Source organism: Protopterus annectens, chromosome 8.part0, assembly GCF_019279795.1.
Source record: "Protopterus annectens isolate FY-2018-M chromosome 8.part0, PAN1.0, whole genome shotgun sequence".
NCBI classification, from domain to species: Eukaryota; Metazoa; Chordata; order Ceratodontiformes; family Protopteridae; genus Protopterus; species Protopterus annectens.
The window spans coordinates 825,376,564-825,399,005 of record NC_056741.1 but is presented as its reverse complement, the minus strand read 5'-3'; the positions used below and the strand labels follow the sequence as shown (position 1 = coordinate 825,399,005).

At 36.3% G+C, this 22,442-nt stretch overlaps 1 protein-coding gene and 1 pseudogene across 5 annotated transcripts in view; one reads left to right on the top strand and one right to left on the bottom strand.

Moving 5' to 3' along the window:
• The window catches only part of SYN1 (synapsin I), a 2,007,545-nt gene that overhangs the window by 523,745 nt on the left and 1,461,358 nt on the right, over window positions 1–22,442 (bottom strand). The window lies entirely within an intron of this gene.
• On the top strand, window positions 17,989–18,157 carry LOC122809852 (annotated as a pseudogene).

Sequence of the window (22,442 nt, the reverse complement as noted above, 5' to 3'; positions counted from 1 at the left end):
CAAGGTTAAATTCTGCAGAAGCCTGCATCTTGGTAAGTAATAGCTGTGTGCTATTTGTTCATCTGTTTGTGCCTCACCTTATCAGCAAATGCCATTTAAGAACAATGTTGCTATGGTGACATATCAAGCAGTTTGTGAGCCAGTGTTCTCCCAAATCTGTGCATTGCACAGACTCTGTTAATTTTTCTTTCCAATTTCCTTTTCTACCTGTGTAGAGAACACACAGTGTTACTACTTGACAGATTTTATTTGCAACAGTGCCATTCATTTAGTAAAAGTAACTGCCATAGAATAGCACATTCATGATGCATGAAAGTGATGTTTTAGATGCAAACTACTTTTGCTAATTGAATGTAAACAATGTTTTACATCTTGATACCAGGTGAAAACCATAGCTTTCTTGTGCAGATATGATTATGAGTCGTTGTGCGCATGTACGTGACAGAAAGTTTCACAGTGGGTATCCCATTACTTCAAGAATTCTGCAGTGAGAGAAATACCACGTTATTCCAAGATGCAGGGAACTTTGAGTTAATTATATTAATGTGGGCTTGTATGGAGGTGTGGAGTTCTCTTTCTCTCCAAAAAATAATCTCTTAAATGTGGGGATTCCATTTTCTTCTATAAATGCCATCTCATATCTGTTATTTATTGATGTTTGTTTACCGGGAAAGTCTGACTTGGCCTAAAATATCCATTTTCGGGGGGGGGGCAGAGAACAAAGCTCCTCACAATTGTACATACAATGTATGTCTCCCTGCATATCAACTTACAAAATATTTAAGACAGTAGAAACACTTACAGGTCACAAATCAAGGTTATAGAATTATAAAATATATCCCATAAATAGATCATTTTGCATCAGTGACAACATTTGAAGATGAGCAAACACATTGTGGAAAATAAATAGGTACATATTATAATGAATGAGACAGAAAATGCAGTGACCAGCAGAGGTGAAACTGCAAAGAAAAGTAAGAGATTAGCCAGGAGTGGAACAGGAGAAGAGCCAAGTTTTTGATAGGAATTACTTTAGATTTTTTTATATTTGAAGGCTAGATTAAGATCTGATGGGTAGTGGGATGGAATTCCATCTTTTTGCTACAGTTTGAGAGTAGAGGCATGCACCAGGAGATTTATTAGGATTGTAGACTGAGATAATATGTTTGTTGTCAGAGTAGATAGGTCAGGCAGTCAAATTATAAATTATGTTATGGGGCTGAAATTAGTATGTAGGTGAAATGATGAGGAAGTTCACGCTAGTTTAACAATTGGATTGTAGTGCAGTGGTGAGTGAACTGTGTTAAAATGAAGGCAAAAACTTGCTATCTTATTATAGCATACTTTGAGTTTAGATTTTAATGAGGTTTGTAAGGATTGTAGCTCCATGTTGTAGTCAGGGAAGGAGGTATGTGGTCAGAAGGGTGATTCCTGTGGTTGAATTTAGGAAGTATTTTTGTTGATAGGGCAAAATTATTCATTTGGTGAGTTTTTTTATATTGTTTTGGATGAGAAAATTGAATCTGCGCCTGTCATCAGTTGTCATTCCCAATAGTTTTGCGTGGAGCACTATTTCTATTTCTGTGTTATTTAAAAAGAGGTGCAAACACTATAAACAGGATGCCTTAAGGAAGAAACTCACTCGCACCACCTATAATACCACCTGTTTATTGTACGAATAAATAATACAATATGGATCTAGCGCTTTCATCCACTACAATGTGGACTTCATCAGAATCAATTAAACAATCATCTAAAGGTTAATTTATGTATTTTTTGGCGCCAAACTTGTATGTCTAATTTAAAGAAACATACTACATTTAGCTAACAACGTAAATACTATGTATAACTGATGTATTATAATAACACAAGCTGATATTTAAAACATCCTGTGAAATTATTAAAAATGTTATAATAACCATTTAGTAGTAAACATTCCATGACTGCTGGTTTTATAATATGACAAATCAGTTAACAATCTGAAATTTGTGAACCAAATCCAATGCATCTGGTTGTTCTTAAATAATTGTATGACTGCTAAAAATTCTATATATTATAACTAAAGTGCTCATGCAAAGCTGATAATCTCATTAAAAATTCATTTTACCTCAATTCCTTCAAGTCTGACTTATATATATATATATATATATATATATATATATATATATATATATATATATATATATATATATATATATCACAGGTTGTTTTAAATATCAGCTTCTGTCATTATAATACATCAGTTATACATAATATTTACTCTTGTTAGCTGTAGAACCAAAATAGTGCTGGGGGTCATAAACCAATGTTAGTCAATTGTTGCAAGAGTTCTGCGCGAGAGACCATGTCAAAAGCCTTAGATTGATCAAGGGATAGCACAGAGACAAACGTGCCTTTATCTCTTCCTCTGTTTATGGTGTAAAGAGGAAGAAACAAACTAACCGCACCAATGGCAAAGTGTTCACAAAACACGATTTTTGCACTAAAACAGTTTATTCATTAATTTGTTAAGCTCTTTCATCAACACAATTTAATTAAAAATGCATTTAAAACCTATCCAATTAAGTTACAACCAATAAAATCTCAGCAGGAACAACAACGTAAATGAATCAAAAGGTACAGGACGGCACAACGACTCCTCAGCTTGAACAGGTCACAATTTATTGATTAACGAAATAACACAATATCCAGAACAAGCTCTATATGTCACAAAGTTAAGTGCTTTCATCTGTCTGATGCAGACTTCCTCAGAACTGCCATATTTAGTTCCGTATCACTTTTGTACTCAATTTTGGTGCCAAAACTTTTTGAATTTTTAAAGGGATCCCTCATAATACAACAACTATTACAAACAGCTAATATGTATATATAAAATGCATAGTAAAATTCATAATAAAATTAAATAATATGTAACGCTATACTAACACTTAAAATTATAAAACCATACTTCTGTTAAAAATGTATATGCAATAATGTTCGATAAATTGATTACTTGTCACATACACCCTAACTTGTCATATTCACTATAATTAAAACTACAATTGAAACAGTTCATAAACTCTGACATTAAATGTACAATAATTGTACAATAAAATATAATCAATAATGCTCAACACGTTGTGTGTGTAAATATGTTTGTAAATCTCTCTATGCCAAGCTTAAAAATTGTTTTATGCTTATGTGATCGTTAATACCTGGAGACCTAAGAGCATCAGTAAATATTTGCCATTTACTCTCCTTCTTAGCTAACATAGCCTTCACATTACCACCTCTTGCTGTCATCTCCACCTGGTCTATAATAGTGAATTTGAATCTATGTGTATCCCCATTTTATGCTATATGTCTACTTAGGGCATTGTTTTTGTCTTTTTTATTTATACAGTACATGTGGTCATATATACGACATCTTAATTGTCTTTCCGTTTTCCCAATGTAGAACGCGGAACATGCCTCACAAGTAGCTATGTATACCACAAATTTCATATTGCAGTTTCCTGCCCTTCCTATAATATATGCTCCATTAAAGTTTTTCAATTTAAATTCTTCTTTCTCATTAATATATCTGCACTGTTTGCAGGTGCCACATTTCACGGTAGCTTTTCTCTTCTTTAATCCATCATTTCGTGTGTTATATTCAATCATCATTTTCAGATTGGGGCCTGTTTTGTAAACAAATTTAGGGAATGTACCTACTTTCTGTGCTATATTTTCATCCATAGTAATCAACTTCCAGTGCTGTTTAATAATATTCTCAATATATTTCACTACTGATGAACACATTAATACACACACCCTATAAGTTTGCTCCTTTGTTAAATTATTTTTCTGTGCAATGAAATTACCTAATAAAAGTTTGTACTTCCTACCCCATTCTGAACCAATATACCTTGCTACATCATTTAATCAATGTTCAGGGTACCCTCTTGCACTAAACGTTGACCTGATATATTGTACTTCATGAAGCATTATATCCTTGGTAGATGACATATGAGCAGCTCGTATACATTGCCCCTTGAATATGTTTTTGAACACGTGCGTAGGATGATTACTACTAAATTCCAAATAATCATTCAAGAACGTGTCTTTTCTATGTATACAAGATACAAATCCATTGTCCCCATGACTAATGTAAGTGTCCAAATACACAATACCTTTTACATTGTAATTACATGTAAATTTTAAAAAATCTGTTGTATGGTTAAGATACATGATGAAGGTTTCTATAAGGTCGAAGGGGCCGTCTCATAATATGAATAAATCATCCAAAAATCTCGTATAATACTTAACATGTTTAAAATATTCACAGTTAAATAGATGTTCCGTCTCCCATTCTAACATAACTAAATTTGCAAATATGGGGGCACATGAGGCCCCCATAGCAACACCTGTTGTTTGTTTGAAAAATTAATTCTCAAAATAAATATAATTGTGGTCCAATACTAATCCCATCATGTCAGTAATGAGGCTTATCTTGTCCCATTCCAAATTGGCAAATATTCTTAAACTATTGCTGAAGTATTCTAGACCAACCTCCTTCGGAATACATGAAAAAAGATCTATTACATCGATAGTAATAAAAATAAGATTCCTGTTCCAAATTTGTGATGTTAGATTACTAAGAAACACCCAGGAATCTTTAATCAAATGGGAAACATTGTTATAAACTGGTTTGACCCATCTATCTATAGCGACTCCTATGGGAAAGTTTTGGACTTACTTCCAGATATAATTGGTCTGAATGGAGGACTTTCCAAATTTTTGTGTATTTTAGGTATACCTACAATGGTGGCCAATGTAGGATATTCAACTATCAAAAACTGGTAAACCTCCTCAGAAATTCTATGATCAATAAAATATTCTTCTAAGGCGAGGTCAATACGTCTGTAACCAATGTTAACTTCATTGAGGGAAATGTATTTACCAGAATGGTATAATATATTATATATTTCTTTGATATAATGAAATTTGTTGTAAATAATGATTCCACCCCCTTTGTCGGGTTTCATAACCCTCACTTGGTTGTTGTTGATAAGGGTTTTCAAACATACTCGCTCACCTGTAGTTAAGTTGTCTTTGCATTCACTACTGCTCTTGTGGTTGATTCTGTGAGTTCAATAGAAGCTGTATATATCTTGACTAACTATTTTCTCAGAACTCCCTATGACAGGATTACTAACAGGAATGTAAGTACTTTTCTTCTTAAGTATGTTCGTATTCTTTTTACAGCTGGTTCTATTGTCTGATTCATCCTTCTCAAACTGAATAGCTAAGTGCTGTCTACGACAAAATAGTTTTAATTCAGTGATTGTATCCACTAAATTAACGTCAGCTGTGGGTATAAACTTCATTCCCTTAGAGAATAATTTGTAAAAGTCTTCAGAAATAACAAAATTAGTGTAGTTGAATACTTTGAAACCATTATATGAGGTAATAACATTGTTGTCCACACACCTTATAGGTGCCTTATTTTTTAAAATTTACATATAATTACAATGTAAAAGGTATTGCGTATTTGGACACTTACATTAGTCATGTGGACGATGGATTTGTATCTTGTATACATAGAAAAGACACATTCTCGAATGATTATTTGGAATTTAGTAGTAATCATCCTACGCATGTGTTCAAAAACATATTCAAGGGGCAATGTATACGAGCTGCTCATATGTCATCTACCAAGGATATAATGCTTCATGAAGTACAATATATCAGGTCAATGTTTAGTACAAGAGGGTACCCTGAACATTGATTAAACGATGTAGCAAGGTATATTAGTTCAGAATGGGGTAGGAAGTACAAACTTTTAATAGGTAATTTCATTGCACAGAAAAATAATGTAATGAAGGAACAAACTTATAGGGTGTGCATATTAATGTATTCACCAGTAGTGAAATATATTGAGAATATTATTAAACAGCATTGGAAGTTGATTACTATGGATGAAAATATAGCACAGAAAGTAGGTACATTCCCTAAATTTGTTTACAAAACAGGCCCCAATCTGAAAATGATGATTAAATATAACACATGAAATGATGGATTAAAGAAGAGAAAAGCTACCGTGAAATGTGGCACCTGCAAACAGTGCAGATATATTAATGAGAAAGAAGAATTTAAATTGAAAAACTTTAATGGAACAGATATTATAGGAAGGGCAGGAAACTGCAATACGAAATTTGTGGTATACATAGCTACTTGTGAGGCATGTTCCGCGTTCTACATTGGGAAAACGGAAAGACAATTAAGATGTCGTATATATGATCATATGTACTGTATAAAGAAAAATGACAAAAAGAATGCCCTAAGTAGACATATAGCACAAAATGAGGATACACATAGATTCAAATTCACTATTATAGACCAGGTGGAGATGACAGCAAGAGGTGGTAATGTGAAGGCTATGTTAGCTAAGAGAGTAAATGGCAAATATTTACCGATGCTCTTAGGTCTCCAGGTATTAACGATCACATAAGCATAAAACCATTTTTAAGCTTGGCATAGAGAGATTTACAAACATATTTACACACACAATGTGTTGAGTATTATTGATTATATTTTATTGTACAATTATTGTACATTTAATGTCAGAGTTTATGAACTGTTTCAATTGTAGTTTTAATTATAGTGAATATGACAAGTTAGGGTGTATGTGACAAGTAATCAATTTATCGCACATTATTGCATATACATTTTTAACAGAAGTATGGTTTTATAATTTTAAGTGTTAGTATAGCGTTACATATTATTTAATTTTATTATGAATTTTACTATGCATTTTATATATACATATTAGCTGTTTGTAATAGTTGTTGTATTATGAGGGATCCCTTTAAAAATCCAAAATGTTTTGGCGCCAAAATTGAGTACAAAAGTGATACGGAACTAAATATGGCAGTTCTGAGGAAGTCTGCATCGGACAGATGAAAGCACTTAACTTTGTGACATATAGAGCTTGTTCTGGATATTGTGTTGTTTTGTTAATCAATAAATTGTGACCTGTTCAAGCTGAGTCGTTGTGCCGTCCTGTACCTTTTGATTCATTTACAACCAATAAAATACTCTCATGCATTGTCACTTTTAGTAATTCAACACTGTGATATAACTACACCCCCTATATTCCATTTCGTATTCTCTCCAATACACTTTTAATGCTGACTGTCTCATTCAATCCTGGGAATATTGTGGAATTCAGTTTCAATTGCTAATGCAATTCCTTTTACTATAATACATTTTCCAGGGGCCACATCTCAAATCAATTTTAATTTTTTCAAGGACCAAACATTTAAATCCTTTAAAATTTTTACAAACACAAGAATGTTTTGCTAGTGCATTTGTCATTACATTTCTATTAATTTTGTAGACATGCTCATATATCTTTTTCGTAAGGCTCTCTTAGTTTTACCTACATAGTAACTTCAGCATGCCTGATATACTACAAGATATACTACCCGAGTAGTGTTACAATTATAATATTCTATACTTTTAATCCTATAGTTCAGATTTTCTAAATAAAATGTGCCAGTGTTCATGATGTATGGTCATTGTGAGCATCTACCAAATTTAAAAGTGCCCTGTTTGTTGATCATGTTAGAATTAATGCTTCTCACTGCATCTCTTTCTAAAATTGCTTATAAGGTGATGTTTCTTTTAAAAATAAATCTGGGAGTCAATACTACATACCCCATAAAATCTTCATCATGAGCAAATATAACCCAATTTTCTATTACTTTCATCAACTCATTTGTATTGTCTGAAAACTTGAATATTGCATGTTCATACCTGCTTTGGTTAACATTATTGGCCTCCGGAATTGTTTTACAGGAATTACCCAATAATGGCAAGTATTCACCATTGCATCTCTTTAAACACTCCTTCATCCAGGATAGGAAAATCCAATCATCAGGATACCCTATTTCCAAAAAAGGAGTTGCGCCAAGTAATTCATTTCCTGTAAAAATAGGTATTTCCCTCAATGCTATCCTTGCTATGCAGACCATCTGGCCCTTTACCAACTTTCTCTTCTGATGCATAGGATGATGACTGTTAAAATGCTTTTATGAATTTGAGAATGTTTTCTTTTTGTATATATTAGAAATTAATTAATGTTTCTCAAAATCCTTTATCAATTATACATCTAAATAATTAATTTTCTTACATGAATGTTGACGTATGAAGTTTCATTGACATAGGAAACAAACCTTGTTGTTTTCTGGGAGCCAAATTGTAACTATAACCTAATCTGATAAGTAGACAGCTTAATGGGTTAAGAGCAAGACAAAAGAGCAGTGGTGACAAAGCTCCACCATGGAATATTCCCCTTTGAATTTTTATCCCTGGGATAATAATTTGTCCTTTATCATGGCTTAGCTTTAAAGTGGTTTGCCACTGTTTCATGGTCACTATAATGTAATTGATCAAGGTAGGGTGTATCTTATACATTTGTAAGCATTCCTTTGTCCATGAATGTGGGATGTTATTAAATGCTTTTTTTATAATCTATTCATGCCCTTTTTACAATTTTCCATTATGACTTTATTTAATAAAAAAATTATCCTCTTTTCCACATGACTTTCTATTATTAACCTTTTGTTCTATTGCCATGATTGAGTTTTCTTCTAAATGGCTATTGACTCTGTCAGAATCAGTTCCAGTAAATAGTTTCTACATTGTCAAAAGGCAAGTTATTAGTCTATACTTTTTAGGATAGCTTGCAGGTTCATTCTTAAGGAGGAGTATTGCTTTTCCTGTTGTTAACCAGGTTGGTGTCTGTTTGGGGTACACATGTAAGTGTAATTGTACTTTCTTTTATATTTATCTGCATATCTTCTAAGTTTTTCTGCCTGTGCTGATATCTTTAAATTATTATTTTCAATAGTGTAAGATAGATCTTGGTCTGTTGTAATACTGTGCATTGCTTTTATCACATCTATTTTTCTAAGTACTTTTGTTGATATTTCCCTCTTCTGTACTCTTCTAACAATGATACTTCTTATCTTAATTGCGTTACAGTTTTCTCTATTTGATACTTCCATGATTGCATTTGATTTTTTCCCCTTCCTTTCACTTATTTCCTCGATTTTTGTGGTAAGACTTTATTTGTTATTAATTTAGCTGCACAGTAGTAATATCCTATTTACTTCTGTTATATCACATGAATTTCTCTTAATAGTCTTGGTTGCTGTGTTAAGTTGCTTTATCAGAATTCTATCATTTTGGGTCTGTTAACTTTTTGTAATCTATTTCTTTCATCGATTGTAATATGTCTATACATTTCTATTAAATCAATCAACTCTTTCTTTAAATCTTTTTCTTTTGAACCAAGGGTACTTTCTTTACATTCTTTATTCTCTGTTTCCTGCAAGCATTCTACAGAAAGTTCCACAGCATCTTCCTGTGATATACTCTCTTCAAACATTACTCTTTCATATGGGAACTCACTGGCCTATCACTCCACAACATTGACCGTGTTAGAATTGCCACCATTTCCTGTTCCTTTCCTTGCTGTGCAATTCCAACTGAACTTCTGCCCTGGCTTCCCACTGAAGGTTCCAGAGTTTCTTCATGTGGCAATTGATCATATGCTTCTGTTTCCACTAGTTTCTCCTCAGTTTGGGGACTCATTTTTCCAGCATGCTGTGATGTTACTAGAGTTGGATTTTCTATACTAAAGTCTTTACTTCACAAGTAATCCACAACTTCAGTTTCTGTTTCTTTAACTTCATTACTAATCCTCTTTTCTATTTCCCCCTTTGTTTTCTTATTTTTTAATTGTAACATTTCCCATGTCTGGATTTCTTTGCTTGTATATCTCTTCATATATCTTTGATACTGCTTTTTTTGCATTGATTAGTTTTACTTTCTCTGTTGCATAAATATTGCACCATTTTAAATCTCTTTTTCTTTCCCATGTCCATATTTCTTCTTCAGATGTCTCCCATTCCAACTGTTTCTCCTTACTTTGGGGACATTCCATCATGCTGTGACATAACCTGTGTTAAAATGTCTACACTAAATCCTTCACTTCACAGGTATAGTAACTTCTCATCCAGAAAAAAAGAGGTCATTGTTCCCCTCTACTCATCACTCATTAGACCCATTATAGAGTACAATGCCCCTTTTGGTATGTACCTCACAAGACATCTACAACTGGAAGGACCACAGAAATACCTCACAAAGAGGATTACTGGCCTCAAACAGATGCCCTATGCAGACCATCTCAAAAAAACTACAGCTTTACTCCATCGCATATCGCCTACTCAGGAGCGATCTCTGCCTAACATTCAAAGCTATGTCAAACCCAGAGCTGTTGGACATGCTCCACTTAAAGAAATCCCAATCCCTCCAAGCTACACACTCTAGGGACCTAAACCTTGTCACCACAATAAACAGAACATGCTGGAGGGATAGATTCCTGTCCCAGAGACTTCCCATACTCTGGAACAGACTACCTATCTATGTCAAACAGAGCTCCTCATTAGCACTCTTCAAGAAAAATCTTGATGATTGGATGGGTAATAGGAAATTCACCCCAGGGGGCACAGGAAAATAATTTTCTTGGTTGGCGAAAGCCAGGGTACATTTTTTGGCTAGGCTTGTATGGGCCCTAGGGCCGATAGCCTAGTACCTACCTATGAACCTATGAACCTATGAACTTCAACTTTTATTTAACTTCTAATTTACTAATCTTCTGTTGTACATTCTCCCTCTGTGATGCTACTTTTTGTTTTGTAAAATTTTCCATATCTGAGTATCTTTGCCTGTATTTTTCTTCAGATACCTTTGGAGCGGCTCTTTTTTTTATTGCTTAGTTTGCATTTTGCCTTTGCATAATTATTGCACCATATCAGATTTATCTTTCCTATGTTCATGTTTCCTTTTTAGACCTTTTAAAAATCTCTAGGTTTTGCTCTTTATATTTTTACACTTCCTCAGTCACTTTTTTCCAACGGCTCAAGTTTTCTTCGTCTATATAATATTTTTCATGACTCTGTTGTATTAATGAACACAGATTTGCATTTGAAGATTTTGACAGGTTTTCTTCTGTGAGTATTTTTCTTTCCTCTAATTTCTCTTTTAATCTTTTTGAATATCTTCTATCCAGAAATTCTGGGCTTCTTGCATGACAGTAACAATATGTAATTTCATTCTTTTCATCAATAGTCCACTCTGACTTCTTTATTGGCCGTTTTTGGTCTGTCAGTTTTTGTGGAATACTACTTCCTTCTACAACAAGGGCCATCCTCCCCTGAGCCTGACGTAACCTCATTGTAGGAATGTTTCCATGTCTTAAGGATTCTACACAGTCATTTTTTCCATTCCTGGCACCAGTGCACATACCGGGATTGGGCACCTTTTTATCCTGGGACTTGTGAAGCCAGCTGTCTTTTTTTATTTTTTAACCTTTGACTGCCCAGAATATATGCTATATGAAATACAGTGTATTTATCTGTGCTGCCTTGGTGAGATTTTGTAAAAACAGGGTTCACCCCATGAAAGGACTCACAAAGGCTTGAGGGTGAATTCAGTTTCAGCAATACTACTCTGCTTTGCTTATGATTTTATCATCTTTCACTTCATCTACATGAGGGGAGAAATATACCCCAGTTATTTTGCCTCAACACTCTTTAAATAGACAGACTTTTCCTACCTATGAGCATATTAAACAGAATGATACAACTTGGAGTGCCTTACTAATACTTTAATGCAAATGTCAGAAAGGAAAAAAAGAAATGCATGCCCTTTGCATAGAAGTTGCCAGTATAAATGTGATGGCTGCAACCTCAGGGTTTATATCCTTGCATTACTAAACAGAGGAAATACATTATTTTGCAGTGGATTTTTGCCAAATTAATGTGAACGTAATTTGCTGCAAGGATAAAGTTAGGCAGGTATGCTGTGGCTCTCAAAAGAGGAGGCTTGAGTTTCCTAAATACTAAATGGAGACTATGATGCTCAGTCTGAATATATGTACTCCAAGCAGCAGAATTCCATTCAGTGAGATGAGCTAAGTTTGACTGTAAAACATGTAATTTCTTGCTGCTACAATTCACTAAACGCCCAGTCTGCTAAAAGTTAACCCATTGATGCTGATGTGCTTTTCTTGGGAATTCCTTAGAAAAATGTTGGCTGTTACTCCTTTATGGTGAGTGTGATGCCCCTGCACTGGCCCAGTAATCAAGGAGCCTCAATCCTCACCACTGGCAACAGTGAGGGATGTTACACACTGGGATGACAAGTACACACCCAGTAAAGTGCAATTTCCCTTAAGAGCACACAGAGACCACTGTCAGTCTGGGGCTAGTTTCTCCCTCATTCTCCAGATTCCCAGTAAGACTCCCACTGGCACAGCTATAGGATTGAGATCTCAGCCGAGTGGCCTAAGACCTCACGCACCCTCCCTGTTCAACCAGTGCTTCGTGTCCCTGCCCAAGTAGCTGACACACACACACACACTTTGGGATTTGATTGATATACAAACACACAAACACACACACCTGGGAAATGCTGGCACAGGTTTACTGGCTATGGCCCCTTCTGCCCATACTGTCAGGTGGTTATCACTGCCACCAGACAGCTCTTTATTAGCTACTATATGACCCTTGCAAAGGGTGTACAATCCTACTGTGTAATGTTACTATTATCCAAATGGTAGTTTTGACCAAGAGCAAGGCTATTTAGGAGTGGCCTGTACAGTGTCACCAAATACACATGCAAGTACTCCAAGAGCTTAAATATGTCTCACAAATATTACCCACAAATATAGGTTTAAATATATTTAATAATAAATAATAAAAGAACAAGACAATATTCAGTAACTCAATACAGTGACTTCAGAGTTCAAAATCACAGGAAATATTTTAAAATGACATTGCAGAACAGTCTGAAATAAATACAGAAAACATCTAAACTGATCTTTACTATATTCCTATCTATATCTAAGAGAGATACTATGCCCTAAGAAACTTACTTACAGACAGGCAAGTGCAGATGATGATGATGATGAGTGGATGTTCTTGCTAGGTCCAAGACAAAATAAAAAATGCACAGTCATTCTCTCTCAGAGAGTTGTTAAATTAATATTAAACATTACTGCTGGGTCAGCTTGGATGACATCACTCTTTGTTACCTTACTTTAGTTCCCAGGCTAAACAGAAACTTAACAAATTTAACATCTCTGTGTGAGAAATACAGATCTCTGAACTATGCAGCTGCTAGGAAGTCATAAAGCCATAAAACACTTTTTTACATTTTAAGCCTAGTAACCACTTCTCTCCAAGACAATAGAAAAAACTCCTAGCTCTAGACATACTCTCTCCTTGATGCATTGAAACTAACTTTTATAGGACATTGTAAAGCACTTCATTTCAACTTATTTTCTTGAAGTTTTGTAATTTAATCTTCTATGTTCTAGCAGGATATACTGTGGTTACATTCTTGAAGCTCAGTACATAACATACAGTTTTGTATAAATCATATCAATATTCACAAATTACATAGAATTATTTACAAAATTCCAGATAGCTGGACTAGCAGTGCCACAGTGTAATCCAAAACTTGAAGGCCTCCCTACCATGCAAATCCAGTCACTGTGGAAACAACTATGAGTCATTCTGGTAAGATATATGATAGATTATGACAATACGTTCTTAACCTTTGAAGTCTTTATAGCGAAATACTCTGTCACACCCTGTTTGCTATTACAAGCAGCTAAGTGCATATATATGAGGAGATCACGAAAGTAGGCAATGCCAGTGCAACCCCCTTCTTTAAGCACCTCCATTAGTTTGGATGAAGAAAGATGAGAAGACAAAAGTGGTGACTCGTCATGATTTGTAACATGAGGCTGGGATAGACAATCCTTGACAAAGGCTTCTCCAAGCATGGGCTACTGAATCAGCTGTAGATAACAGGTGTTAATTATAAACCACTTTAGATGGTTAGAAAAGGTTCCCATGCTTGCCTTTTTGAAACTGAAGCTGAATTTTTTTTTTTATCTTCACTATCCCCTGGGTCTTGTCTGATGGTTCCTGCTCCTTTGTCTAATCAATCCATTTGTCACTCTCTCAGGGTGACCGGCAGGTATTTTGAAGCTTGAGCAAGACCCTGTGGCCTATCTGTTCTCTAGATGGGAGAATAATTAGCCTATTCATCTCCTAGAGAGGCAAGAGTCTGGCCAACTCAGTGATGTGCAAAATTACTTCTGCATGGGTTATCAGCTGTAGCAGGAGGTTGGTAGGGTATTCTACTGGACTTGTCAGACTCACCCACTCCCTACTGCCCAAGCATTCTTGAGCTCCCTCAGTGGGAAGTGTAAGCTTCCACACACACACATCCCCCCCACACTAGTACAATGCACATGTTGGCAGATTGTACTCAGCATACCTATTCCCAATGGGGGTGTCACTCAAGTGGTGATAGGCCAGGTGGAAATGGCCAATCACTGTCATCCTTTCTGCCTTGCCTCCTCCAGCTAATCAAACAAAGGTCATCTGGGCTGCAGCTTGGGCTTTATCCCTCTACACCACTAGATCAGGCCCAAAACTGAAAGTCTTGAATCAGTGACAAATGATGCTAAAAGTAATGAGGAGCAGAGAGAATTAGTGAATAGCAGGGTTTTAAATTAGGAGGAACAAAATGCATGTGAAAACAGAATGTGGTTAGTTATTAATAGAATGCCGAGGATAAGCTAGATGAAAAAACTATCAGATGTCATACAAAAGTTCTGGCTACTGAAATGATGTGGCATAATTCACAGAATGGTAGTTTAATGGTTTGTTTATCAGTATCCACTCAATAATCTTGAATGTTGCATGCTTCATAGCCATCCATATAGAAGCTTACACCTTTGGGAAAGGCAAAATAGGCTAAAGTCATGGTCTCATTATTTCATTTTGTAGAATAAATTGTTGATATCACCAAACATCACTGAATCAGCACTTAATCACAGTTTTAACATGACCTATTGAAAGTAAAGGTTGTGACACCGAGGTGCTTGTTTTTGTTGACTGCTACCTTTATTACTACAATTTCCTATTCATTTGATGGCACATATGCTGATTGCTACCTTTATTACTAATGTTATTAGTCTTTGAATAGGACAGGTTTGAGTTTATGCAGTGAAGCAATATGATCAGCACCACTTAATGTTACCTGACCGACCCATTTGCACTTCCTGTTTTGTCAGGAGATGTCAGGTAGTAAGAATTAGGTAGAAATAATCTCCGGCTTGAGCCATGCTTGACTGAAACATGTTTATGATGCTTGAAGTAGCTAATACAGATGTAAAAACTATTCTTGTCGGAGGTATCTGTGATTAAGAAATGAATATTTAGCCATATGCAGATGGTTCATTGTAGAGCAAATACAGATGAAGTACAGGGAATTGTTTCATGAGATCCTGGGTTTTCGGAGAACATATTCTTGCAGTAATAGTCGCACAACAGTATTAGACAGAAAAAGTGACTGTTTAGATTTACAGGAGGTACAGATCAGTATAGTTAATAAGGTTATATTGCTGAAGAACTTAGATTTTTCATTTAATGACAGACCGACAGAATTTTTTCTGTGATGGTATTAGACAATGATCATATGGGACAATGGACAATGAACAACTGAGAGTGAAGTACGTTCAGTGAAAGAAACATATCCATTATATGTGGAACATAAGCAGACCGCCTGTCCCCTGATAAGAAATGTCTAATTAGATTTGAGAAAAGTCAGACATGAGAAAAGCTTAGACATTCTTTGAAGAAAGGTGTTGAGAAGACAGCACTACCTTTTCAATAAGCATATTACCACCATATTTGCTGCATTCTGCTTATAATGTCAGCATACACTCTGCACTGAGAAACACCTGTTTATTTTATTTTACATTTGTTAACCAGATTGGTGGCTGGTCTATGGATTCTTTAGAAGCATGTCTTGAGAGAGTCTTTTACTAGAAACATTGAAGTAAGGTTATGCAATGAACTGCATTAATCATTTACATAACTGACAGAGAAAATTTCTTAAAAGCAAATCACTTTAAGGACTGTACAGCATTACACTGTACTTTTACATAGCACATATTTAGCATTTCAAAAGGTTTTGTCAATAATTACGTTGACCATTTACATAGCTGGGAGATATTTTACTTGTACCAATATTTTTCAGTATATGGCTAGATTTAACTTGTTTCCTTGCATTCCTTAGATATTTTGCAGTTTGACTTTTTGCAGAGATGGAAAGATTACCTTTATATTCCTTACATTCAGAAGTTTCACAGATGTGTTATCATTTAATAAGTTACAGTTGTTGTTGTGTCTTTCGGCTTTTCCCGGTTAGGGGTCGCCACAGCGGAACTCTGGTCCACTAATGATTGGTATCTGATTTTTACATGCCGAGTTACCAGCCCTGACGCATAACCTTCAACGAAGGTACGCCCATTCACGCATGTCTCTATGTAGAAGATGCTCTAGCTGAGAATTGAACCGGACAGCGTCTTACTGTGAGGCAACAACGCTACCACAGCACCACCATATACATTTTCATAGCAGCCATTTGTTTAACATGATACTTTCCTTTGCTATATTAATTTATTTATTTACAGGGATATAAAATTCATTGTGTGGATAAAAGGCATATTTATATCTTGGATAGTCATAATACATACATTTAGTTAGCAGTCACTAATTACATATGGAAATATTTCATAGCAGAACAGGATATTTTTAGATTTATTTCTGTTTACTGAGTTTTAAATACAGTGATCTTTCCAGTCCCAGTTTAAGATCATAAACAGTAACATTCATTAGAACGTAACAACAGAAACAATACTACAGTCTGGAAGCTGTGATACAGATGTTGGTATATGTAATTATCTGGTAAGCCTAACCCATTGCTCAAGTGTCACCTCCCACTGCCACTGTCCTAGGAGTCAGAATACTTGCATGGACTTCTGTCTGGCAGTAATCAGCCTGCTCCATGCCAATTAAGTTAAATAAATATAAATTTAAGAGGCCAGGCCACATGCTATAATGTAAATTGTTACATGTGGCAGTTCCCCACACTAGGAAGCACTGATTCTGGACGGTGGACAATTTCCAGTTTAGGTAGTGACTAAACAACCCGTGAGTACTATATTCTTGCCATTCATTTCATGACTCCATTATTCAATTTCCTGTGGCTAGCCACCACTCTGTGGTTAACTGACTATTTTTTAGGAGCTTCCATTCTGCGTTAAATATTTCACATAACCTCTAACTCACTGATTACTCTTATTATATGAATAAAATACGAGAACTCATGAATCCGGACTTTTTGTCAGGGTAATGCTCTGAAATATACAACAAGAGTACAGCAGGTGGTACTTGGCTAACTGCATTACACAAATTATTTACTAACATGCATACCTCTCAACTGCCCCTGATTTTCCTCAAATGTTTACCCTGTAATTTATAGATGTTTAGATTTTCTAGTAAATCACTAAGTTTTGCAGTCAGTCGATAATGCCAGACATTACACGTTTATGTTTATTATTGTTCATAAAATGTAAGCTGACACAAAACCTGCTGCTCTATCAATTTCTTAAGTGCATTAGAGTAATATTTGACAATTGTCCATGATTTTGTGCCCCTGTTCCTCCATTATTCTTAGCTTTTTCCATTATTCTTGGGAAAGAATTTGAGAGGTATGCCAGTCAGTATAAATTTATTAAATGCCACTTTTTAATTTATAGTGACTACTTTACTCTTTTTTTATTATCTTAGTATAGTTAATGACACCAGAGGAAGAACCTTTATGACAGCCTAAAAAGGTATGCATGTATCCAGGGACTAAGAGAAGAAGACATTTCAGTCACTGTCAATGGACAGAACATTTTTACACCTTTAGATTGAATCTTTCAGGCTAGATGGACTTTGTCTTGTCGAAATCTATCCTGATTTCTTAGTCACCTGTTATCATGGCCTTAACAAACTTCATTTAGACATAATTTTATTTTAATACAAAATTGCTTTCTGGCCCTTTGGCTAAGATCAAGAGTGAAGTATTTGTTCTTATTGTTTAGCAATGTTTAATTTTACAGGATTTAGGGGAAGTAGTTTAGTGTTTGTTGCTATGGCAACTGATCAAGAAGCATACCCACTAGTTTGCATCTTAAAGGAAATATGCATATTGTAGATATGATGAACACAATAATGCTCAAGCAAAGACTCTTAACACTCAAGCACTCACTACTAATGGCTGCTTGTGACATGAGGCAGCTGCCAGGCTGGTTCCAGTAAAGCATGAACTGCTTAATGTGCCATGCCTCTGGTCTCTTCAACCAGAAGTGTCATGTCTATGGAGCTACAAGTGAGCACAGAACTACTGAAACACCTCCTCTTTTATTTATTATTTTAGGGGTTCTTTTTGCTTTCAGTTTTCAAGACTATGGACATCAGAGAAGAAATAGTTTTCTAAAATCCAGAAAAAATATCATACTGTGTGTTCAGCCAATCCACTTCTGAAATGTATTATAACTTCAATGATTTCCTCAGAAAGTGTAAACGTAACTGTCCTGTAACAGTGTACACAGGGTGTTTTCTAGGCTGTTCTTACCATCATCTGCACCTCCATGCACACACCCCCCATAGAACAATGACTCACTCACAGTGAACTTATCAAAAAACAAAGAAATTATTGAATTTGACATCACTGAATTCTTATGTTGTTAGTGATATCATAGTATGATGCAGTTTGAACAGTGGAGAGACGGACTGCGTGCTCAGGGTGGAAAGGAAGATCAAGATTAAAGAAGTATGTTTTCCAATTATTTCATTCTGTTTTACCTTCTAGTCCACATCTTCCTTTATGCACTACTTGAGAAGTTTGTCTGGATCACTGCAAAAGCACTTGACCCTCACCAGCTAATACAGGGTTACAGTAGGACTGCATGTGGGGGGGGGGTGCCAGCATAGGTAATTGTTTAAATAAACCTGAAATGGCAGTAGGTATGCAACTTTTGGAAACAAAGTGTATTGGGTCTATATCAGAACAACGAAAGCACATATGTGCGACTACATAAAAGTCGACACATAATGAGCGAAACCTGTAAATAGCAAATGGTCACGTAATCAAATTTTTTCCTAGTGAAAAAATGAATGTGGCCGTTTGGAAAAAAAAAATTAAAAACCATTATCAGGTGGGGGGCTTCGCACCCCACACCCCCAATGAGGTGGGCTGTGCCCCCCACACCCCCCAACTAAATATATCAACTCTAAGATCGCACTATAGTGAAGGAAAGGGCAATTCTGTGTAGTTGGTCAACTACCTCCTTGCCCTGTGACATATTCATCGAATCGCTTAAATGCGGTTCGATGAATATGTGTCGCTCTTTTTTTGTAGGATAGCATCTTGGTTCTGTTTGGGATAGCATGATCCATGCACTCATGTAAGTGCTTATAGAGTGCATTTGTGTAGGATTCAGCAGTCGTAACTGTATTGTCCATCTGCATGGGTGTCATGAAGTTCACCACTTCTGTCTTAAGAAGCATTAAATTGGCTTTGGAGAAATTTTTTACAGTGGTTTCCTTAATGGGGGTGGGGGCGGGATGTGGATATCTAGGGTGATTAGCTTATGGTCGAATCTGACCAACGAGGAGTTGACTTCAGGTGTGGAACACTGGTCACTCATGTTGGTAATGACTAGGCCTAGGATATTGTTGTCCCTGGTGGGGGTGTGGATAAGTTGATCCATGACATTAGAATTTATGAATTTCAGGAAGTGCTGAGCAAAGGAATTGGTACATGAGTAGTTTTCCCAGTTAATGGTGGGTTAGTTGAAATCGCCCATTATTAGGGTGTTTGGTTGAACCCTAATATTTTCCAGTATATCAAGAAAAGAGGAGTGGGAATCCTGGGGCATGGCGGGGGATCTTCTGTTGTAAGCTACAATTTGGATTGCAGTTTTGCCCAGAATTAGTTGCACTTGGACAACCTCGGATGCATTATGCTGAGCAACTAGCCTGGAGGTGTGGATATCCTTAATGAATATGGATACACCTCTGCCTTTGGTGTTCCAGTCCAGGATAGGTGGCCGAAAAGTGTGGTATGAGTTATAGCCTGGGAATGCAGGGGTGCTCTCTGGAACCTTGAACCAGGTCTCAGTCACTGCACAGATGTCGATGTTCTCCATTTTAAGGAGTGCCTCGAGGGAGTGCATTTTGAGATTTAGAAATCTAGCATTGAGTAGCATTACCCCCAGTTTTTGCTTGCCTGTTCCTGTTACGGTGGTAAATTTATCATTTGAACCTTGCCTAAAAAAGGCACTATAGGGGCGGCAAGAGCCTTAGCCATTATCCATTATCCCAGGTGTGACAGGTGCAGGCCATTTCTGGCAAAGCATCATGATCTGTCGACCATGTCGTCCCAGGCAAATACTGGATCCCCTTAGAATGACACCAGAAGCTTAGCCAATTGTTGAAGTCAATCATTTTGTCCTTGTACTGTGGTATCATTCTGGGCAATGGCAGTATGCTACTCAGGGCTAGGGTCATACCTGCCTGGGCTACAAGATCAGAGAGCTCTCCCATGTCTCTTTTCAATAAATTAAAGTAAATATTGTGGTAAGAAATAGCCAGGGAATTGTTATGGCTAGGCTTGTATAGGCCCTAGGGCCGATAGCCTAGTACCAACCTATGAACCAGCCTATGAACCTATGTAGTCCAGGGAGGTACATCTCAGGTCATTCACACCAACATGGACAATGACAAAGTCATATTTGTACTTGTTGTGGATTGACCTGAGTGCATGGGTTATGTGGTGGTTACTGGCAGCTGACAGGCAGCTGACAGTAACCTTCTCCTTGTTTAGCCTGGTGAGTGGGACATCAGTGTGCCTGACTATAGAGTCTCCTATGACTAGTGTATTGGATACGTTGTTTTGCCTTATGGGCTGTGGTTGAGTGGCACACTGAGTCTGTGGGCTATGTATCATTTGAGTTATTTTGGGGGGTGGAGGTTGCTTGCGTTTCTGCTTTGGAGGTCTCTGTTTCTTGAGCAGATTATTATTGAGAGCCTCCATGAATGTTTTTGTGTTTATATGTGCGGATTTTGGTGGTGTAGGTTTAGTGTGTCTATGTGATGAGTGAGGTGTGGTTTAAGTGTTTACCTTCTCCTCTTGACTGTCAAGTTCAGTCTTGGTTGGAGAGAGCTTTACTTCCAGTTTGGCTAGATAACTGCATCTCTCACAGGTTGTAGTGTTGGGTGGTAAGAGGAGAGGGTTGTCTGTGTACATGAGGCAATTGCTACATTGTCCCAAGATGCCCAGATTCATGAGATAGAAAGGAGAGAACACTGGGAGCTGACCCTTGGACATGCCTGAATAAAAAACTATTTTCCTCTAGACAAGTGAGGAAAGTGAGTACAAGAGCTGTTTTTCTCTAAGCAAGTACAAAAACTGTTTTACTCTAGGTAATGAGGAAGGTTGAGTGTGGTGATAGTTTGTAGCTTATTTGGTACTTATAACAAGTTCTGAACAAGTGCTGAGCATGAATAAGCAAATCCAAGTGCTAAAATTAAGAATCTGTATCTGAACTAGACTAGTTACAGGAAAGAAACAAGTGCAAATGCTGGCTTCTAAATCAGAAAGTTGAAAGAGATGGAAAAATTGCCCAAACGGCCAATAACTACAATTTCTGGGCCAGAAACCATTCCTTATGTGGTAGATAGATTACCTACTTCCAGTGGCGGCTGGTGACTTCAAATCAAACAGGGGCTGCAGGAGACAGCTGAATGGATGGGGTTAATGGGAAGGGGTGCGGTCAACTAGAAAAGGGAGGAGCTATGCTCAAAACCACAAAAACTGTAACTTTAATTAAATACGCTGCCCTGGGTGCCAAACCGTCATTATGAGAGTCCAATCAAGATAAAATGAAGTGTAGAAGAAAAAAATATTTCAGTGCACTGGCAGCATGACAGCTTACTTAATATCTAGATGGAAACAAAAAGGTTGTGAGGCATGAAAAAATAAATTACTTTTTAAATACATTACTGGAATGCCAGTCAAAATCAAGTATAAGAAAAACAAGCAGCACCCAACTCAAACCACTTATCCTTGCACTGCAGTTCTAATTATAATTTATATTCAGCTTTATTAAAGTACCAAGTAACATGCTGAAAGTAGCAATCTCTGTGATACCACCACTTGGAAAAATGTTTCTTATCCAAAAAAGACCTGCTGCCTGACAACAACTATCTACTTGTTTCAAGGGGAAAACATGATCAAAGTAAAAAATGAAAAGCAAACAAGAAACAAGCTTAAGATACACTGCCTAAAGGATTACTGCACAGGTTATGGACCACACATGATAGACTGGCATTCTGTTTAGTTTACAGGTAAAGCCTGCAAAGATGACTGCAAGTTTCCAACAAATGTAATGAGCTTCTTAAAATGTAATCCTGTCTTTTATTACAAATACTGTC